Source organism: Salmo salar, chromosome 05, assembly GCF_965601325.2.
Source record: "Salmo salar chromosome 05, fSalSal1, whole genome shotgun sequence".
NCBI classification, from domain to species: domain Eukaryota; kingdom Metazoa; phylum Chordata; class Actinopteri; order Salmoniformes; family Salmonidae; genus Salmo; species Salmo salar.
The window spans coordinates 84,610,014-84,632,860 of NC_138295.1; the positions used below are offsets into that span (position 1 = coordinate 84,610,014).

At 44.8% G+C, this 22,847-nt stretch overlaps 1 pseudogene; it reads left to right on the plus strand.

Annotated features, from left to right (window-relative positions):
- The first annotated feature begins 256 nt into the window (after positions 1–256).
- On the plus strand, positions 257–19,601 carry LOC106573490 (dynein axonemal heavy chain 11-like; annotated as a pseudogene).
- The last annotated feature ends 3,246 nt before the right edge of the window (positions 19,602–22,847 follow it).

Consider the following 22,847-nt stretch of genomic DNA (forward strand, 5'->3'; position numbering starts at 1 on the left):
ATAAATCGACCTCTTCTCAACCATCAACACACATCTTTCTTGTTCCTTCCTTTCCCTGTGAAACCAAAGTGTGTGTGAATATTACTGAACATCTAAGACTGGACATGTATTGAACTCCTAACAGATCCAGTGCTGCTGCTGTCTGTCGACCCGTGACAATTCATCCCTGTGGTAAATCTGATTAGAAATTCATCCGCTGTAGATGACCTGCGCTTGTTTTTGCTTGTGATTAATACAACCTGCTGTGATGGCCATGATGGATACGGTGAGGCTCCACAGCTGAAGTTCATTAATAATTGGAATGTTGTAGAGTGTGAAGTAATGAATACTAATTATTTCCTTTCATGGCTGACGGAGGACTACAAACCAATCCATCAGCCCAGGACTTTCATTTGGTGGAGTAATGGTTCTATCAATAGTACATTCATTTTTGCTTGTGAAGATATAGAGTGTAACAAGATCCGGGCCATGGGAAACCTGGGCCCTAAAAAATTGGGTCCGTAGCCTGACATGGGAAGGGTAATTAGTGAAAAATGAAAAGCCACCGGGTCGGGTTTGTCCAGCCTCTGCTAATTGAATTGAAATGGAGGAACAGATAAATACTGTATTGGCTGCTTTGGGAGACTATAGATTATCTCGTGGATACAGTTAAGATTATTCCCTTGTGGTGAACATTTGAAACTTTTCAAAGTTTGGAGAAGCATGAGGATTTCTGACCAGAGGGCTTCTGGTTTAAAGGGATACTTTGGGATTGTGTCTACTTCCCCAGTCAGATGAACTCATAGATACCATTTCTATGTCTCTGTGTCCAGTATGAAGGAAGTTAGAGGTAGTTTTGCGAGCCAATACTAACATGGCATTAGTGCAATGACTGGAAGTCTATGGGTATCTATTAGCATACAGCTAATTTATTTTGCCGGGACGCCGTACCGGACCGCACCGGCTAACTTTCACCCCTGTGTATGTGTGTGTATATCGGAGGTGTTGGGGGAAAAGCAGAAGGCATATTTCCATCCCATGTGGACTAATAAAGTCTATCTTATCTTAGTTATTGCGTCTATCTTAGTGTATAATTATGTTCATGATAACCAGGTCAAATGAATCATACAGTAGCCTGTAGTTTAGTATCACTGGTGTTAGAACAACAAGGTAAAAAAATACTGTTCAGCCTCTCTGATGTACAGTAGTTTGTACAGTAGCTCTGGTTTAGGATGTCTACTAGCGTCAAGACTTAAATTCCATGTGTTATTATATAGGCCTACTGTTTTATAGTCTAGTTAGTAGAGCAATGCGCACTCCATTTCACCATGTTAGCTACAAATGAAATGTACTTATGGCTACGCTGAAATAGGGAGAAATCTGGAGCATGACTGAGGCCCTAGTTCATAACTCATTGTGTTAACTGACACACACACACACACAGGTGGTGGAGGCCAGAGAGATCAAGACAAAGATCAACGAGGCCAGAGAGCTCTACCGTCCTGCTGCCCAGAGAACCTCTTTGTTCTACTTCATCATCTACAACCTGCACAGAATCAACCCCATGTACCAGTTCTCCCTCAAGGTGATTATAACCTCTTATAAACCTCTTATAACCCCACATACCAGTTCTCCCTCAAGGTGATTATAACCTTGTATAAACCTCTTATAAACCCATGTACCAGTTCTCCCTCAAGGTGATTATAACCTCTTATAAACCTCTTATAACCCCACATACCAGTTCTCCCTCAAGGTGATCATAACCTTGTATAAACCTCTTATAAACCCATGTACCAGTTATCCCTCAAGGTGATTATAACATCTTATAACCCCACATACCAGTTCTCCCTCAAGGTGATTATAACCTTGTATAAACCTCTTATAAACCCATGTACCAGTTCTCCCGCAAGGTGATTATAACCTTGTATAAACCTCTTATAAACCCATGTACCAGATCTCCCTCAAGGTGATTATAACCTCTTATAAACCTCTTATAACCCCACATACCAGTTCTCCCTGAAGGTAATTATAATCGCTTATAACCCCATGTAACAGTTCTTCCTGAAGGTGATTATAACCCCATGTACCAGTTCTCCCTGAAGGTGATTATAACCCCATGTACCAGTTCTCCCTCAAGGTGATTATAACATCTTATAACCCCACATACCAGTTCTCCCTCAAGGTGATTATAACCTTGTATAAACCTGTTATAAACCCATGTACCAGATCTCCCTCAAGGTGATTATAACCTCTTATAAACCTCTTATAACCCCATGTACCAGTTCTCCCTCAAGGTGATTATAACATCTTATAACCCCACATACCAGTTCTCCCTGAAGGTGATTATAATCGCTTATAACCCCATGTAACAGTTCTTCCTGAAGGTGATTATAACCCCATGTACCAGTTCTCCCTGAAGGTGATTATAACCTCTTATAAACCTCTTATAACCCCATGTACCAGTTCTCCCTCAAGGTGATTATAACATCTTATAACCCCACATACCAGTTCTCCCTGAAGGTGATTATAATCGCTTATAACCCATGTAACAGTTCTTCCTGAAGGTGATTATAACCCCATGTACCAGTTCTCCCTGAAGGTGATTATAACATCTTATAACCCCACATACCAGTTCTCCCTGAAGGTGATTATAATCGCTTATAACCCCATGTACTAGTTCTCCCTCAAGGTGATTATAATCGCTTATAACACCATGTACCAGTTCTCCCTGAAGGTGATTATAATCACTTAAAACCCCATGTACCATTTCTCAATGAAGTTGATAACCTCTTATAAACCTCTTATAACTCCATGTACCAGTTCACCCTCAAGGTGATTAAAACCTCATATATCTCCATGTACCAGTTCTCCCTCAAGATGATTACAACCCCATGTACCAGTTCTCCCTCAAGGTGATTATAACCCCATGTACCAGTTCTCAATGAAGTTGATAACCTCTTATAAACCTCTTATAACCCCATGTACCAGTTCTCCCTCAAGGTGATTATAACATCTTATAACCCCACATACCAGTTCTCCCTGAAGGTGATTATAATCGCTTATAACCCCATGTACTATTTCTCCCTCAAGGTGATTATAACATCTTATAACCCCACATACCAGTTCTCCCTGAAGGTGATTATAATCACTTATAACCCCACGCACCAGTTCTCAATGAAGTAGATCACCTCTTATAAACCTCTTAAAACTCCATGTACCAGTTCTCCATTAAGGTGATTAAAACCTCATATAACTCCATGTACCAGTTCACCCTCAAGGTGGTTATAACCCCATGTACCAGTTCTCCCTCAAGGTGATTAGAACCTCTTATAACTCCATGTACCAGTTCTCCTTTAGGGTGTTTAATATCTGGAGTCATACTTGTCAAGTGTTTGTGTAGTCACTCACTACTCTCATAGCTGGTTGAGACACATGGGGGAAACTCCCTGGGGTGTAATAGAACAGTTAATCACACTATGGACCTATGAAATCCCCTTTCTCTCTGTACCTGTCTCTCTGTACCTGTCTCTCTGTACCTGTCTCCCTGTACCTTTCTTCCCTTTCCTGTCTCCCTGTATCTTTCTCCCTGTACCTGTCTCCCTGTATCTGTATCCCTGTACCTGTCTTCCTGTACCTGTCACTCTGTTTCTTTCTCTCTGTTCCTGTTTCCCTGTACCTGTTTCTCTGTTCCTGTCTCCCTTTTCCTGTCTCCCGGTTCCTGTCTCTCGGTTCCTGTCTCTCGGTTCCTGTCTCCCTGTTCCTGTCTCCCTGTACCTGTCTCCCTGTACCTGTCTCCCTGTACCTGTCTCTCGGTTCCTGTCTCTCTGTTCCTGTCTCCCTGGACCTGTCTCTCGGTTCCTGTCTCTCTGTACCTGTCTCCCTGTACCTGTCTCTCGGTTCCTGTCTCTCTGTTCCTGTCTCCCTGGACCTGTCTCCCTGGACCTGTCTCTCTGTTCCTGTCTCCCTGGACCTGTCTCCCTGGACCTGTCTCTCGGTTCCTGTCTCTCTGTTCCTGTCTCTCTGTTCCTGTCTCCCTGGACCTGTCTCCCTGGACCTGTCTCTCGGTTCCTGTCTCTCGGTTCCTGTCTCTCTGTTCCTGTCTCCCTGGACCTGTCTCTCGGTTCCTGTCTCTCTGTACCTGTCTCCCTGTACCTGTCTCCCTGTACCTGTCTCCATGTTCCTGTCTCCATGTTCCTGTCTCTCTGTACCTGTCTTTCTGTACCTGTCTCTCTGTTCCTGTCTCTCTGTTCCTGTCTCCCTGTACCTGTCTCCCTGTACCTGTCTACCTGTTCCTGCCTCCCTGTACCTGTCTCCCTGTATCTGTCTCCCTGCATCTGTCTCCCTGCATCTGTCTCCCTGCATCTGTCTCTCTGCATCTGTCTCCCTGTATCTATCTCCCTGTATCTGTCTCCCTGTATCTGTCTCCCTGTATCTGTCTCCCTGTATCTATCTCCCTGCATCTGTCTCCCTGCATCTGTCTCCCTGTACCTGTCTCCCTGTATCTGTCTCCCTGCATCTGTCTCCCTGCATCTGTCTCCCTGCACCTGTCTCTCTGCACCTGTCTCTCTGCATCTGTCTCCCTGTATCTGTCTCCCTGTATCTGTCTCCCTGTACCTGTCTCCCCGTATCTGTCTCCCTGTATCATCTCCCTGTATCTGTCTCCCTGTACCTGTCTCCCTGTATCTGTCTCCCTGTATCTATCTCCCTGCATCTGTCTCCCTGTATCTGTCTCTCTGTATCTGTCTCCCTGCATCTGTCTCCCTGTACCTGTCTCCCTGTACCTGTGCTCGAGACCTTCAACACAGTCTTCCACAAAGCAATAGAGCGAGCGGAGTGGGATGAGGACGTGAGGGCCAGAGTGCTCTCCTTGACCGAGGCCGTCACCTACTCAGCATTCCTCTACACCAGCCGGAGCCTCTTCCAGAGAGACAAGTCAACCTTCCTGTTACACAATGCCTTCCAGGTAAGTGGCCCAGGGCAGCCCCAAAAGGTTGGCCCCCCGTGTCATTCTCATAAATCAAAGCACTTATTCTGGCCCCACATTAGCTTCAATTAGAGGCCGTCAGCGGGACAGAAGGACCATACGCTGCTTTTGATTAGCTCTCCCACCTGGCCTGGCCAAAGCTGTTCAGACTGTTACCTCTGACAGCGGGTGTGGCCTGACGGCAGAATGCTAATAACTGTCATAGCCACCTGCCTGTCGCCAACTGTTCTCAACTCCACTGTGAGAAAGTGTCTATAGTAAGGCTGTCATTCGCATGGTCGTGACTTCACATGTCTCAGATTAATGTTTCTGGTAGCCGAGGCCATAATCTTGTTTGATCAAAAACTTTATTGATAGGATAGAAGTTCTGATCTGAAAAATCACCTTTTCTAATCTATACCTGTTGTTATATCTCTGTCTCTCCTCTCCAGATTCTGCTGACCCGTGGGCAGATTGAGGCCCAGGAGTTGGACTTCCTGTTGTATTTCTCAGTGGAGCCCAGCGTAGCCAGCCCTGTCTCGTTCCTGTCCCCACAAGCCTGGGGAATCGTCAGGGTAACACACATCTCCAAGGCTGCACCTTAAATCACACCCTATTCCCCATAGAGTGCAATAATCACACCCTATTCCCCATAGAGTGTAATAATCACACCCTATTCCCCATAGAGTGCAATAATCACACCCTATTCCCCATAGAGTGTAATAATCACACCGTATTCCCCATAAAGTGTAATAATCACACCCTATTCCCCATAGAGTGTAATAATCACACCTTATTCCCCAGAGAGTGTAATAATCACACCCTATTCCCCATAGAGTGCACTAATCACAGCCTATTCCCCATAGAGTGCACTAATCACACCCTATTCCCCATAGAGTGCACTAATCACACCCTATTCCCCATAGAGTGTAATAATCACACCCTATTCCCCACAGAGTGTAATAATCACACCCTATTCCCCATAGAGTGCAATAATCACACCTTATTCCCCATAGGGTGTAATAATCACACCCTATAACCCATAGAGTGCAATAATCACACCCTATTCCCCATAGAGTGTAATAATCACACCCTATTCCCCATAGAGTGTAATAATCACACCCTATTCCCCACAGAGTGTAATAATCACACCCTATTCCCCATAGAGTGCAATAATCACACCTTATTCCCCATAGGGTGTAATAATCACACCCTATAACCCATAGAGTGCAATAATCACACCCTATTCCCCATAGAGTGTAATAATCACACCCTATTCCCCATTGAGTGCACTAATCACACCCTATTCCCCATAGAGTGCAATAATCACACCCTATTCCCCATAGAGTGTAATAATCACACCCTATTCCCCACAGAGTGTAATAATCACACCCTATTCCCCATAGAGTGCACTAATCACACCCTATTCCCCATAGAGTGCACTAATCACACCCTATTCCCCATAGAGTGCACTAATCACACCCTATTCCCCATAGTGCACTAATCACACCCTTTTCCCCATAGAGTGCACTAAAATGAGTGCACTAAGAAGTACAGTAGCACATTGTGTGTGCGATCCAACTGGCAGCTTATTCCCTATGTAGTACATTACTTTTGACCAGGGCCCATAGGGAATAGGGAGCCTGCACTGGGACATTGGCAGCTTAGGGTGGTGTGATGATGATGATCTCCTCAGACCCTGTCTACCCTGGATGAGTTCCGGGGGGTTGGACCAGGACATTAAGGGCTCAGCCAAGCACTGGAGGAAGATGGTAGACTCAGAGTGTCCTGAGAGAGAGGGGTTTCCTCAAACCTCCCTGCAGAAACTCATTATGCTGAGAGCCATATACCCTGACAGAATGACCTACGCCCTCAGGTGAGACATCAGTTGTGTCCCAAATGGCCCCCTATTATTCCTTATATAGTGCACTACTTCTGACCAGGGACCATGGGGTTCTTGTCAAAAGTAGCATACTATGTAGGGAAAAGGGTTCCATTTGGGACTGAGACATCAGCACTACATATTCTACAGTATTCTTTCATTTCCGGTGAGGAAGTGTAGCCCCTGCACATGTTTGTAAACGGACTTGGACTTGGTGAATGTAAATGCAACAGTTTTATGCACTTCAAGCTTTGACAGTAAGGAAGTGATAGTAACATAGTGTATTTCACCTCTATCAGTCCCATAGTGAGTAGGTAACTAAATCTGTGACTTGAACTGTGACATGAGCTTTGTGGAGGAGAGCTTGGGAGCGAGGTATGTGGACGCTGCCAAGCTGGAGAGCAGCCCCTCCACCCCTGTGTTCTGCATCCTCTCTCCTGGAGTGGACCCACTCAACAATGTGGAGAACCTGGCTACACAACACTACACAAACACCGAGTTGCCAACTTTCCTCCTGGAGAGCTACTGGGTTGAGCAGCAGACTCCAATCCTATTCTCACTGTAACCACCTGATTCAGATGCATCCTGATGATAAGAAGCACGTGGGGACTGTGGAGAGATATTCAGAGTGTCTTGTGTCCTGTGTTATGGGTTTGAGGCTGGGTTTCTCCATAGAGTTGGGGACACTACACAACATGTCTCTGGGTCAGGAGGAGGTGGCTGACAGGGGCCCTGCAGATTGCCTCTCAACACAGACACTGGGTCATCCTGCAGGTAGGGAACAGCAGACACTGGGTCAACCTGCAGGTAGGGAACAGCAGACACTGGGTCATCCTGCAGGTAGGGAACAGCAGACACTGGGTCATCCTGCAGGTAGGGAACAGCAGACACTGGGTCATCCTGCAGGTAGGGAACAGCAGACACTGGGTCATCCTGCAGGTAGGGAACAGCAGACACTGGGTCATCCTGCAGGTAGGGAACAGCAGACACTGGGTCATCCTGCAGGTAGGGAACAGCAGACACTGGGTCAACCTGCAGGTAGGGAACAGCAGACACTGGGTCATCCTGCAGGTAGGGAACAGCAGACACTGGGTCAACCTGCAGGTAGGGAACAACAGACACTGGGTCAACCTGCAGGTAGGGAACAGCAGACACTGGGTCATCCTGCAGGTAGGGAACAGCAGACACTGGGTCAACCTGCAGGTAGGGAACAGCAGACACTGGGTCATCCTGCAGGTAGGGAACAGCAGACACTGGGTCATCCTGCAGGTAGGGAACAGCAGACACTGGGTCAACCTGCAGGTAGGGAACAGCAGACACTGGGTCATCCTGCAGGTAGGGAACAGCAGACACTGGGTCATCCTGCAGGTAGGGAACAGCAGACACTGGGTCATCCTGCATGTAGGGAACAGCAGACACTGGGTCAACCTGCAGGTAGGGAACAGCAGACACTGGGTCATCCTGCAGGTAGGGAACAGCAGACACTGGGTCATCCTGCAGGTAGGGAACAGCAGACACTGGGTCAACCTGCAGGTAGGGAACAGCAGACACTGGGTCATCCTGCAGGTAGGGAACAGCAGACACTGGGTCAACCTGCAGGTAGGGAACAGCAGACACTGGGTCATCCTGCATGTAGGGAACAGCAGACACTGGGTCATCCTGCATGTAGGGAACAGCAGACACTGGGTCATCCTGCAGGTAGGGAACAGCAGACACTGGGTCATCCTGCAGGTAGGGAACAGCAGACACTGGGTCATCCTGCAGGTAGGGAACAGCAGACACTGGGTCAACCTGCAGGTAGGGAACAGCAGACACTGGGTCATCCTGCATGTAGGGAACAGCAGACACTGGGTCATCCTGCATGTAGGGAACAGCAGACACTGGGTCATCCTGCATGTAGGGAACAGCAGACACTGGGTCATCCTGCAGGTAGGGAACAGCAGACACTGGGTCATCCTGCATGTAGGGAACAGCAGACACTGGGTCATCCTGCAGGTAGGGAACAGCAGACACTGGGTCATCCTGCAGGTAGGGAACAGCAGACACTGGGTCATCCTGCAGGTAGGGAACAGCAGACACTGGGTCATCCTGCAGGTAGGGAACAGCAGACACTGGGTCATCCTGCAGGTAGGGAACAGCAGACACTGGGTCATCCTGCAGGTAGGGAACAGCATTTGTCAGTATGGAAGTATTTCTCTGACTCAGAGGGGTTGGGTTAGATGCCAAACAAACATGTCAGTTGAAGGCATTAAGTTGTACAACTAACTGGGTCTTTCCCTTTGATTAGAAGGTGAGAACGAAAACCAAGTCTTTCGGCCCTCCAGGACAGGAATTGAGCATCCTGCTGTACACGGTAATACAGTAGAGAAGCCTAGACTAGTGGTAGTCTGGAGGGTCATAGTGACTGTATGATGTTGTTACAGCAGCCAGACTAGACTAGTGGTAGTCTGGAGGGTCATAGTGACTGTATGATGTTGTTCCAGTCAGCAGCCAGACTAGACTAGTGGTAGTCTGGAGGGTCATAGTGACTGTATGATGTTGTTACAGCAGCCAGACTAGACTAGTGGTAGTCTGGAGGGTCATAGTGACTATATGATGTTGTTCCAGTCAGCAGCCAGACTAGACTAGTGGTAGTCTGGAGGGTCATAGTGACTGTATGATGTTGTTCCAGCAGCCAGACTAGACTAGTGGTAGTCTGGAGGGTCATAGTGACTGTATGATGTTGTTCCAGTCAGCAGCCAGACTAGACTAGTGGTAGTCTGGAGGGTCATAGTGACTGTATGATGTTGTTACAGCAGCCAGACTAGACTAGTGGTAGTCTGGAGGGTCATAGTGACTGTATGATGTTGTTCCAGCAGCCAGACTAGACTAGTGGTAGTCTGGAGGGTCATAGTGACTGTATGATGTTGTTACAGCAGCCAGACTAGACTAGTGGTAGTCTGGAGGGTCATAGTGACTGTATGATGTTGTTCCAGTCAGCAGCCAGACTAGACTAGTGGTAGTCTGGAGGGTCATAGTGACTGTATGATGTTGTTCCAGTCAGCAGCCAGACTAGACTAGTGGTAGTCTGGAGGGTCATAGTGACTGTATGATGTTGTTCCAGCAGCCAGACTAGACTAGTGGTAGTCTGGAGGGTCATAGTGACTGTATGATGTTGTTACAGCAGCCAGACTAGACTAGTGGTAGTCTGGAGGGTCATAGTGACTGTATGATGTTGTTCCAGTCAGCAGCCAGACTAGACTAGTGGTAGTCTGGAGGGTCATAGTGACTGTATGATGTTGTTCCAGCAGCCAGACTACACTAGTGGTAGTCTGGAGGGTCATAGTGACTGTATGATGTTGTTCCAGCAGCCAGACTAGACTAGTGGTAGTCTGGAGGGTCATAGTGACTGTATGATGTTGTTCCAGCAGCCAGACTAGACTAGTGGTAGTCTGGAGGGTCATAGTGACTGTATGATGTTGTTACAGCAGCCAGACTAGACTAGTGGTAGTCTGGAGGGTCATAGTGACTGTATGATGTTGTTACAGCAGCCAGACTAGACTAGTGGTAGTCTGGAGGGTCATAGTGACTGTATGATGTTGTTCCAGTCAGCAGCCAGACTAGACTAGTGGTAGTCTGGAGGGTCATAGTGACTGTATGATGTTGTTCCAGCAGCCAGACTAGACTAGTGGTAGTCTGGAGGGTCATAGTGCCTGTATGATGTTGTTCCAGTCAGCAGCCAGACTAGACTAGTGGTAGTCTGGAGGGTCATAGTGACTGTATGATGTTGTTACAGCAGCCAGACTAGACTAGTGGTAGTCTGGAGGGTCATAGTGACTGTATGATGTTGTTCCAGCAGCCAGACTACACTAGTGGTAGTCTGGAGGGTCATAGTGACTGTATGATGTTGTTCCAGCAGCCAGACTAGACTAGTGGTAGTCTGGAGGGTCATAGTGACTGTATGATGTTGTTCCAGTCAGCAGCCAGACTAGACTAGTGGTAGTCTGGAGGGTCATAGTGACTGTATGATGTTGTTCCAGTCAGCAGCCAGACTAGACTAGTGGTAGTCTGGAGGGTCATAGTGACTGTATGATGTTGTTCCAGTCAGCAGCCAGACTAGACTAGTGGTAGTCTGGAGGGTCATAGTGACTGTATGATGTTGTTCCAGTCAGCAGCCAGACTAGACTAGTGGTAGTCTGGAGGGTCATAGTGACTGTATGATGTTGTTCCAGTCAGCAGCCAGACTAGACTAGTGGTAGTCTGGAGGGTCATAGTGACTGTATGATGTTGTTCCAGTCAGCAGCCAGACTAGACTAGTGGTAGTCTGGAGGGTCATAGTGACTGTATGATGTTGTTCCAGTCAGCAGCCAGACTAGACTAGTGGTAGTCTGGAGGGTCATAGTGACTGTATGATGTTGTTCCAGTCAGCAGCCAGACTAGACTAGTGGTAGTCTGGAGGGTCATAGTGACTGTATGATGTTGTTCCAGTCAGCAGCCAGACTAGACTAGTGGTAGTCTGGAGGGTCATAGTGACTGTATGATGTTGTTCCAGTCAGCAGCCAGACTAGACTAGTGGTAGTCTGGAGGGTCATAGTGACTGTATGATGTTGTTCCAGTCAGCAGCCAGACTAGACTAGTGGTAGTCTGGAGGGTCATAGTGACTCTATGATGTTGTTACAGCAGCCAGACTAGACTAGTGGTAGTCTGGAGGGTCATAGTGACTGTATGATGTTGTTCCAGTCAGCAGCCAGACTAGACTAGTGGTAGTCTGGAGGGTCATAGTGACTGTATGATGTTGTTCCAGCAGCCAGACTAGACTAGTGGTAGTCTGGAGGGTCATAGTGACTGTATGATGTTGTTCCAGTCAGCAGCCAGACTAGACTAGTGGTAGTCTGGAGGGTCATAGTGACTGTATGATGTTGTTCCAGCAGCCAGACTAGACTAGTGGTAGTCTGGAGGGTCATAGTGACTGTATGATGTTGTTCCAGTCAGCAGCCAGACTAGACTAGTGGTAGTCTGGAGGGTCATAGTGACTGTATGATGTTGTTCCAGCAGCCAGCCAGCGACAATAGAATAGAGCACCTGATTCAACATGATTATCTCCCTTCTTGATCTGAGCCAGTGAACCTAAGGCAATTTGGTTCAATTTGGTTCTATCAATTTGGTTCAATGAATTTGGTTCAATCAATTTGGTTCAATCTAAAGCGTGATTAGATTAGATCAGCTCAATCAGCTGCTTCGTTTCTTGGCTGGAACAAAAGTGTTTAGGTCTTGTTTCTAGAAACATTTCCCCTCATTAAGAAACGTTAATGAACACATAAAATACAATATATACTGTATAGTGTGTGTGTGTGTGTGTGTGTATTGTTTCAGTCAGAAAGTGCACCTGGTGGCGCGTTGGTTGCCCTCTCTGGAAGCCCTCCTGAAGAGGACCGGGGCGGCCACGATGACTACCGGGTGTTCATCAGCGGGGAGCCAGCGCCCATCCCTGACCAGCACATCATCCCCAGAGACATCCTGGAGGACGCCAGCAAGATCCCCAACGAGCTACCCTCCGGCAGGCATGCCAGTCTGCACGCTGCCTTCCACAACTTCAACCAGGTCAGAGGCAAACATATGGCTGATTAAAAAAAGTTGTTTTGAAGATATAGAATTTAAGTGATGCCTTGTGAAATGAGCAGGGTTCAGAGTTTTTCCTGGTCAAGGTCATGCGGTGAAGGAAAACTCAGTGCCCTACAGTAGTTAATATTTACAGCAGCTGCCTTTCACCTGTAGTGAAGCCCTCTTAAGGCAGCTGCCTTTCACCTGTAGTGAAGCTCTTACAGCAGCTGCCTTTCACCTGTAGTGAAGCTTTCTTACAGCAGCTGCCTTTCACCTGTAGTGAAGCTTTCTTACAGCAGCTGCCTTTCACCTGTAGTGAAGCTTTCTTACAGCAGATGCCTTTCACCTGTAGTGAAGCTCTTACAGCAGCTGCCTTTCACCTGTAGTGAAGCTCTTACAGCAGCTGCTTTTCACCTACACCTGTTGTGTTCAGCGCATGTGACAAATAACATTTGATTTTGATAGCTATTGCTCTCTCTCTGTCTCTGTTTACAGGATACCCTGGAGATGTGTTCTCGGGAGCAGGAGTTCAACAATCTGTTCTTCTCCCTCTGCTACCTCCATGCCTGTGTGACGGAGCGCAGGAAGTTTGATCCCCAGGGCTGGAACAGATCTTAACCCTTCAACACAGGAGACCTGGTCATCTCTGTAAACGTGCTCTGCAACTACATGGAAGCCAACACCAAAGTAATGCTCAAATTCCCAAAACCTTCCAAAAATCCCCAGGTTTTCCACAAATCCAGGTTGGAGGAATCAGGATTTACTCCGGAATGATTTTACCCTTCACTATGCTCCGCCCCCCCTTGGTTACTGTTGCAACCTCAGTCAACATTTTCCTGGGAAGCCTGTTTCCCCATACGAACCACTGGCAAAATCCCCTCACAATGATCTCAAACTGTTGGGTATGTGGTGGCACCCGATAGTTTAATCGGGTGGTTGTGGTGGACTGTCATTACAGTTGCTTCACAGGAACCTGGTAAAATTAAGGTTGTAGTGTGTCTAGCCACTGGATGGTTCTGAATGCACTGTCACCATGCAGCCAAACCTAGTAACTAGGAGTGTGCCGATCTCGTCATACTCGTATTCGTAATCGTATCCGTTTTATCACACTCGATACTCGTAATCGGATTTACTGGCGATCGGAAAACCCGGAAGTGCACTTTAAATGCCGGTAAAGGCTATGCCTCAGGTCTACATTACTGCTCTATCACTTAGAGTGCATCATTATGTTCCTTCACTCATTCACACATTGTTCAAAGATAAATGACCCCGACAGATGAAAATGCACATGATTTACTTACTTAGTCCTATTTAACTATCAATGAAATAGGCCAAAAAATTGCCTAATGCATGGCTGGCTACTGCAGCCTGTATTTATTCCAGACACAGATTCAGATGAAGGTAGGCTAATGCAGCCTGTATTTATTCCAGACACAGATTCAGATGAAGGTAGGCTAATACAGCCTGTATTTATTCCAGATACAGATTCAGATGAAGGTAGGCTACTGCAGCCTGTATTTATTCCAGATACAGATTCAGATGAAGGTAGGCTACTGCAGCCTGTATTTATTCCAGACACAGATTCAGATGAGGGTAGGCTACTGCAGCCTGTATTTATTCCAGACACAGATTCAGATGAAGTTAGGCTACTGCAGCCTGTATTTATTCCAGACACAGATTTAGATGAAGGTAGGCTAATGCAGCCTGTATTTATTCCAGACACAGATTCAGATGAAGGTAGGCTAATGCAGCCTGTATTTATTCCAGACACAGATTTAGATGAAGGTAGGCTAATGCAGCCTGTATTTATTCCAGACACAGATTTAGATGAAGGTAGGCTAATGCAGCCTGTATTTATTCCAGACACAGATTCAGATGAGGGTAGGCTACTGCAGCCTGTATTTATTCCAGACACAGATTTAGATGAAGGTAGGCTAATGCAGCCTGTATTTATTCCAGACACAGATTCAGATGAAGGTAGGCTACTGCGGCCTGTATTTATTCCAGACACAGATTCAGATGAAGGTAGACTAATGCAGCCAGTATTTATTCCAGACACAGATTCAGATGAAGGTAGGCTAATGCAGCCTGTATTTATTCCAGACACAGATTCAGATGAAGGTAGACTACCGCAGCCTGTATTTATTCCAGACACAGATTCAGATGAAGGTAGGCTACTGCAGCCTGTATTTATTCCAGACACAGTGTAATGGCTGCATGTCGGTGGCAGGGAAGTCAGGCGCAGGAAAACGAACTTGGTATAAACAGAGTTGTTCAACAAGTGCTCATAAAACTCCAAAACCAAAATATACAAAAAATAATATAAGTGGGTACAAAACCCGTCGCGCACCGACACATGACTTACACAAACATACAATAAAACAATCTCCGTGTCACGTCCTGACCAGTAGAGAGAGTATTTGTATTGTAGTTTGGTCAGGACGTGGCAGAGGGGTATTTGTTTCTTATGGTTTGGGTTGTGTGTGTTATTAAAGGGTTGTTATATCCTCTTACATCTAGACGTTCCGCTAGCGGAACACCTGCTCCAATATCCAATGATAGGCGTGGCGCGAATTACAAACTCCTCAAAAATACAAAAACTTCAATTTTTCAAACATATGACTATTTCACAGCATTTTAAAGACAAGACTCTCCTTTATCTAACCACACTGTCCAATTTCAAAAAGGCTTTACAGCTAAAGCAAAACATTAGATTATGTCAGCACAGTACCAAGCCAGAAATAATTAGACACCCATTTTTCAAGCTAGCATATAATGTCACAAAAACCCAGAAGACAGCTAAATGCAGCACTAACCTTATACAAACTTCATCAGATGACACACCTAGGACATCATGTTACACACAGCATGCATTCTTTTGTTCAATAAAGGTCATATTTATATATAAAAACAGCATTTTACATCGGCGTCTGACGTTGACTAACTATTTTCCCCTCAAATGCGTCCCGGGAAACAGTGCATAATTCCCTTGCTAGAGATTCCCCCGTTAACTGTAAGTGCTGTTATTGTGAAACGTCTAGAAGCAACAACGGCTCAGCCGCGAAGTGGTAGGCCACACAAGCTCACAGAATGGGACCACCGAGTGCTGAAAGCGAGTCCTCGGTTGCAACACTCACTACCGAGTTTCAAACTGCCTCTGAAAGCAATGTCAGCACAACAACTGTTCTTCAGGAGCTTCATGAAATGGTTTTCCATGGCCAAGTAGCCGCACACAAACCTAAGATCACCTTGCACAATGCCAAGCGTCGGCTGGAGTGGTGTAAAGCTTGCTGCCATTGGACTCTGGAGCAGCGGAAATGAGCAGTGAAAATGCATTCTCTGTATTGATGAATCACGCTTCACTCTCTGGCAGTCCGACAGACGAAACTGGGTTTGGCGGACACCAGGAGAAGGCTACCTGCCCAAATGCATAATGCCAAGTGTAAAGTTTGGTGGAGGATAAATAATGGTCTGTGGCTGTTTTTCATGGTTTGGGCTTGGCCCCTTAGTTCCTGTGAAGGGAAATCTTAATCCTATAGTATACAATGACATTGTAGACAATTCTATGCTTCCAACTTTGAGGCAACAGTTTGGGGAAGGCTCTTTCCTGTTTCAGCATGACAATTCCCCCGTGCACAAAGCGAGGTCCATACAGAAATAGTTTGTCGAGATCTGTGTGGAAGAACTTGACTGGCCTGCACAGAGCCCTGACCTCAACCCATCGAACACCTTTCGGATGAATTGAAATGCCAACTGTGAGCCAGGCCTAATCGCCCAACATCAGTGCCCGACCTCACTTATGCTCTTGTGGCTGAATGGAAGCAAGTCCCCACAGCAATGTTCCAACATCTAGTGGAAAGCCTTCCAAGAAGAGTGGAGGCTGAAATTAGCAGCAAAGAGGGGGACCAACTCCATATTAATGCCCATGATTTAGGAATGAGATGTTCGATGAGCAGGTGTCCACATACTTTGGTCAAATAGTGTATCTTCACATCTCCACTCACACAGCCAAACCTATCATATCACTGTATCTCCACTCACACAGCCCAACCTATCATATCACTGTATCTCCACTCACACAGCCCAACCTATCCTTTCACTGTATCTCCAACACACAAAGAAAGAATCCTGTCATTATTATACTGTTGTGCCCCTCATTCACACTAACAACACGTAATGTGTTTTTCTCTTCCTATTACTCCGGTCACAACCAATTATCTCCTCAGATTCTGCCCCCCCAAAAACGAATGTCCTTCATTATGTTAACTAAACACTAACCTGTATGTGCTTACACAGAGAATTCATTAGGGGGGCAATGAAGCGTTGTTCTCTGTGTAATTACACGCAGGCCGACGTGACAGTTCGCCACGCCGCATAAGTGATCGCTGCAATTACTGCTGAAGAAGGAAGTCATTTGCTAAACAATACAGGTACAAATGGTTGTGATCTCCATTTTTTGTCATTTGTTATTATAAATCACGTTTCTTATCTTTCCTCCTTCACCCTCACGGATCATCATCAGTCGTTCTGCCCCTGAACAAGACAGTTAACCCACTGTTCCTAGGCCGTCATTGAAAATAAGAATTTGTTCTTAACTGACTTGCCTAGTTAAATAAAGGTAAAATATCTATATTTTCTAATAATCTCAGAGATGGCCTGTATGCCAAACGGCACCCTATTCCCAATGTAGTGCACTACTTTTGACAAGGACCCGTAGGACAGGTCAAAAGTAGTGTACTATGTGGGGAATAGTGCACCATTTGGCAGTAAGAGAGTGTCCATTTTGACACCTGTTATGTCGTCTGAGAAAATGTGGCCTTCAAAGCAAATCTGGTGCCTGCTAGTGTAGCAGACATGAGTCGGTCGCGGATGCTCATTGTGATGGGTAGCCCAGCCTGCGACTTCAAAATCAGTGTTGGCCCTCGGGCAAATAGGGAATTTCCTCTTGGTCTAATGGTCTAATGGTCAAGACGTTGGTTTCTCCAGCATTAAGCCTGGGTTCATCCCTCAGGTTACACTAGCCCAGTTATCCAATATGTTGTTCATTCAGAATCAGCTTTGATACTGTGGCACCTTGGATATATTGTGCCATGGCTTATGGCCTTTAGTAGCAGATAACGGCAACATTCAGTGTGTTGTGATTTCAGACAAACATTTTAGACTGATCCAATGAACCATTGATTTCTGTTCAACATGTTGTATCAAGACTGCCCAAATGTGCCTAATTGGTTCATTAATAACTTTTCAAGTTCATAACTGTGCACTCTCCTCAAACAATAGCATGGTATTATTTCACTGTAATAGCTACTGCAATTATATTAACAAGAATTTAAGCTTTCTGCCAATATCAGATATGTCTATGTCCTGGGAAATGTTCTTCTTACTTACAACCTCATGCTAATCGCATTAGCCTACGTTAGCTCAACCGTCCCGCAGGGGACCCACCGATCCTGTAGAGGTTAAAAAAAAAAAAAGTTAATATGCAGCTATGCTAGCTTTCGCTTTTAAGCTAGCTGATAGCAGATTTGATTCATGAAATTGAACATTTGATCCTATTTAGAAAATTGATTTCTGTTACAAAAGCATGCATTTCATAATCCCCCCCCCAAAAAAAATCTAAATTAAAATGACCTAGAGCAGTGTCCCAGTTTGACAGTAACAGGATGTCCCCGTTTGACAGTAACAGGATGTCCCAGTTTGACAGTAACAGGATGTCCCAGTTTGACAGTAACAGGGTGTCCCAGTTTGACAGTAACAGGGTGTCCCAGTTTGACAGTAACAGGGTGTCCCAGTTTGACAGTAACAGGGTGTCCCAGTCTGACAGTAACAGGATGTCCCAGTTTGACAGTAACAGGATGTCCCAGTTTGACAGTAACAGGATGTCCCCGTTTCACAGTAGGCCATTGGCATACTGGGACACTGTCAACATTCAAAATAAGAAAACCATTTACAGTCATTTTGATTCACAATTACATACAAAATATGTTGTAATAAGACACTGAATATGCTTTCTTATTTTTTTTATAACCTTCACATTATTTACCTCCGAACGCTATGTCATTTGACTTACTGTTATGCCTCTGGAGACGCAGGTCATTACACGGGGTGCCACGCCCACAATGATGACGTCGTACCCATTGAACCAATGGTTTATCATCACATACTTTCTCACTAACACAGGCAGTAATTGTAGGTTGTGTTATTGTGCACATTTAAAGATATCCATTACAAAGCTTAAGTCTCCCACTTTGCTACGTGTCCCACTTAACCAATACTCACCTTACATTAAATACCATGTTTTGGATTTAGAGCATCTGTATCCTAAGATCTTATTTTATTTCAACACCAAATTAATTCCACACAGAAAAGGATACATTTTAGCTGTTGCACTCAAATGAAGCCTTTTCGATTACATTGCTTAGCTACCAAAAACCGATCATCCCAAAGTGGTCCAGCTCAAGCTGTTCTGGAAACTTTGTTTTGAAACAGATGTATTTAGGTGGTAATCAATAGGTGGGACAGCAGTGTTAGTCGGAGATGGATGTTGCTGTGCTATACAGCCAAACACATTGACAGATGACTGCTAGTCCTGGGCCCTAATAGCACCTTGGTCAGGAGGAAGAGTGGTGGGGTGAATACATACCTGACTGCTTTAAGGTATATCTGATTGTGTAGAGGTGTAATCAGAGCAGGTTGACATTTATTGTCATGAGTCTTGTCCTGGAGGCAGAACTGAGCGATTTCCCCTTAGATAGGCCAGCTACAAAGTCAGAATTGTCTATTTTAAAAAATCATGAAAGAAAAAATTAGCTTTTTGGTCTCAATTTAAGGTTAGGTTAGCAGTGTGGTTAAAACCCTTTCCTGCAGTCAGATGACCAAATCACCCTCTAGTGGTCTCATGGGTGGAATGTTATTCATATTTTTCAGAATTCTGAAAATAAAACATTATAAAAATATCTTCCACAAAAAATCCTATGTTTTTATGTCAAATGGTTTTGTTATATTTCAGTCTTCTGTGATATATATAAAGTGTAATATTGGGATGCAAACTCAAAATTGAGTACATTTCAACTCTATAACTGACATGGTACAAGTGTCTTTTTTATTTAAAGCCCATACAGTGTGTGAGGTGTATACTTTTGTTTCAAAGCAGATTTGCTGAAGACTACCAAGAAACACTGTGCGACCCTGATTTAGCCCACTGCACTAACATGTTAAATCTAACCCTAACCTTAAATCAATGTTTAATCACACAGCTAACTGTATGGTGGTATTCAAACTGAGGTTAATCAATAAATGCAAACAGCTATTTTGATTACCTAGCATTACCTAGCTAACCTTAGCTTTCTTGTCCAGTAGATAGTCTCTGTACCTGTCAGCTAAAAGCTAGCTAGTTAACTTATTATGGATGGTACAGGCAAACAAAGGTAGCTAGCTATTTGGTTATGGAAGAGGAAGAGAGAGGCCCAACTCAGCGGAAAAACTGTCTTCCTCCAGCATGTGGCATTTTTTGTTGTTTCGCCCACCAAGCAAGGAGTGCTGTATGGAGGTCAATGAGTGTGTCGAATTTGGCCAACAACAAAGAATTATGTCTTATTTGCTACGTGAGGTTTATTCTGATCGAATAGAAGTTTTTTTATGCTTTAGTTGTTACGAGTGTAAGCAGTGCTTCATTTGTAAATCGGAAGTGAGCGCTGACCTGGGGAGCCCTGAGGTAAAAAAAAAAATCCCCTTTATAATCAGGGGCGAAAATCTGATATCCACTTTGGAGGGGACAATTACATGAAATTTTCTCAAGAGCAATTCCTGAGGGGGACACCAAAAGTAGTGCTGTAACACATAGCCTACATTGTAATATGGTAAATGTATATTGAGGAACCAAAGAAATAAGGTGTTTGCCGTACTCCTAACTACCAGTACCCAAAACTACACAACTAATCACAACAGCAATACCATTGCCTTTAACAAATTTTAGTTCAGTCACCAGTTTAAGTTGAGAGTGGGGGTATCCATGGCATTTTCCAATTATGTTCCTATTTTACAAGTCAAAAAAATGGAGAACCTTTCATAATGTTGCCAAACAAAGACTCAACAAACTTACCTGAGACTCCCTGTCTCTGCCAGTCTGTCCCTGCATATCTGTCCCCAGCTCTGCTGTCTGTGTGCCATCTGTTGCCTGCTCTGCCTAATGACATCATTGTGAAACATTTCCATTAGAATTTCATTTCTTTCTTATGAACATTTTATCAACTAGTCTTTGAGATATAAGGCTACTAGGGTTCTTACTATGCGTTTTGGTGTATTGAAAAATACTCTGATGTCCGTCTTTTATTTTTCTGCCATTTTTCTACCTGGCTGGCCACACACACACACACAGTGTGTAGGTTATTTACAGTAGGAGATGGGCTTCTATCATCTTATCTTCTATCATTCTATTTGGGCTTCGATCTAAAAGGTAGCTAGCAAATGTGAAACGGATTAAAATGACAAGAGTTGACAGCTGTATGAGTTCACCATTTACACAACATATGCTGCAACCTTTTGTAATTTTAATAGTTTGTTTCATATTGGCTGGCTTCCAACAATAGCTGAATTTGCAAAGCTAGCGAGCACCAATTCAGTTTCAGTGGTGTTTGCTATAATCTTTGCTACCCGGGTTAAATAAAGGTGAAATAAAATAAATAAATAAAAGTTCCCTTGCGACAATTTAGCTTTTGCAACGAGACCATTAAATATATTTAAGACAATGGTAGAAGAGAGTGTAGTTCTGTTCAGTTTGGATTTCAGTTTATCGCTAACCTTATCACAGGGACTTTGAAGCACTAACTTACATCATCTGCATGCTGATTCCATCTTTGATGACGCCACATAAATGGAATAGGTACTAGCTAGCTTAATAGTTAATATTTGCACGCTAGCTCTGCATATTCAGCTAGTGTGTGTGTGCACGATTGACTGGATGAACCTCACGGCAGTTACGTGCAAACTAAGGAACTGGCAGTGGATCAAACCATTGTGAGGCAAAGGGCGGGGGGGTCGCAATCTTTTGAAACTTAAAAATGCGCTATTAAGTGTCTATAATCAGCACAATTGCTTTCATTGCGTATTATTAATATTATTTAAATTACATAGTTATGTTTCAGTGATATATTGGGGGGGACAAATCATATTTTTCCGCTCTTGTTTATAATAAAGCGTTGCATATAATCACATTTGCTTAGAGGCATAGAGCAGTAGAGTAGATGCACTTACAGAAGTTGCACATTATTTTTTGTTTTGGTGGCCTAGGGTCTGGGAAGTTTGGGGCCTTTTATGAACGTATTTCATGCAATTCTACATGACTGGAGACTTTGGCATAATGTTTTTTAATGCCACGTTCAAAACAACTGGGAACTGAGCTGGGAAATCTCCAACTTCAATGTGTTCAAGACAACTGGGAAATCGGGAAAAAACGAACTCCGACTGGGAACATTCGCATTGAACGGTCATCCAACTCGGAATTCCAAGTGAGGAACTCTTGCCTCTTTCTAGAGCTCTGACTTTCGAACCGTGATTCATGATTCGACCTCGATTCTTTTCAGAGTTCCCAGTTGTCTTGAAAGCACCATAATACCGCACAAATGATAGAAATGAAAGGCTACTTTGACATTGACAACTGAGGAATCTGAGATCAATGAAAACGACCTTGCTTTGAATCCATCAGCCTAGGCCTAGGAGTGTGGAGACATATTGTAGGCTACAGTATGAGGAGGAAATTATAGTCCTAAAAATGCTTTCCAGTTTCACTGACTCACCCAATGATGCGCAGCTCAATTGCTGGTGATGGCATATGCGCTGGTGCCAAAAGCCTCTCTCTTGTTTTACTTTGTAAAACAATATTTGGATGTTGATAAAATATTTTGGTAGCCTACAGCAGACAGATTACAGTCTTCTCTTTTCAGCAGCAGCCATTTGCTGCTGTATGTTTTCCTGTGATTGCAGACTATTTGAAATATTGCAAAAGGCCTTTTTGTCTGTATGCTGTTTGTGCACTGACATATTTGCTGCGTGTTCCCGACTGTAGGCTATGCCTTGTTATTGGGCTACACTCCAACGCTACTGTACCTTGTCGTGCTGCTGATCCAGTTTCTGCTGTTCTGCCTGCAGCTATGGAACCCTGACCTGTTCACCAGACATGCTACCTTGGCGTGGTGCTGATCGAGTCTCTGCTGTTCTGCCTGCAGCTATGGAACCCTGACATGATCTGAATGATCAGCTATGTAAAGACAACTGACATTTACTCGTGAGGTGCTGACCTGTTGCACCCTCTACAACCACTTTGGTTATTATTTGACCCTGCTGGTCATCTACGAACGTTTGAAAATCTTGAAGAGCGATCTGGCCATGTACTCTTATAATCTCCACCTGGCACAGCCAGAAGAGGACTGGCCACCCCTCAGATCC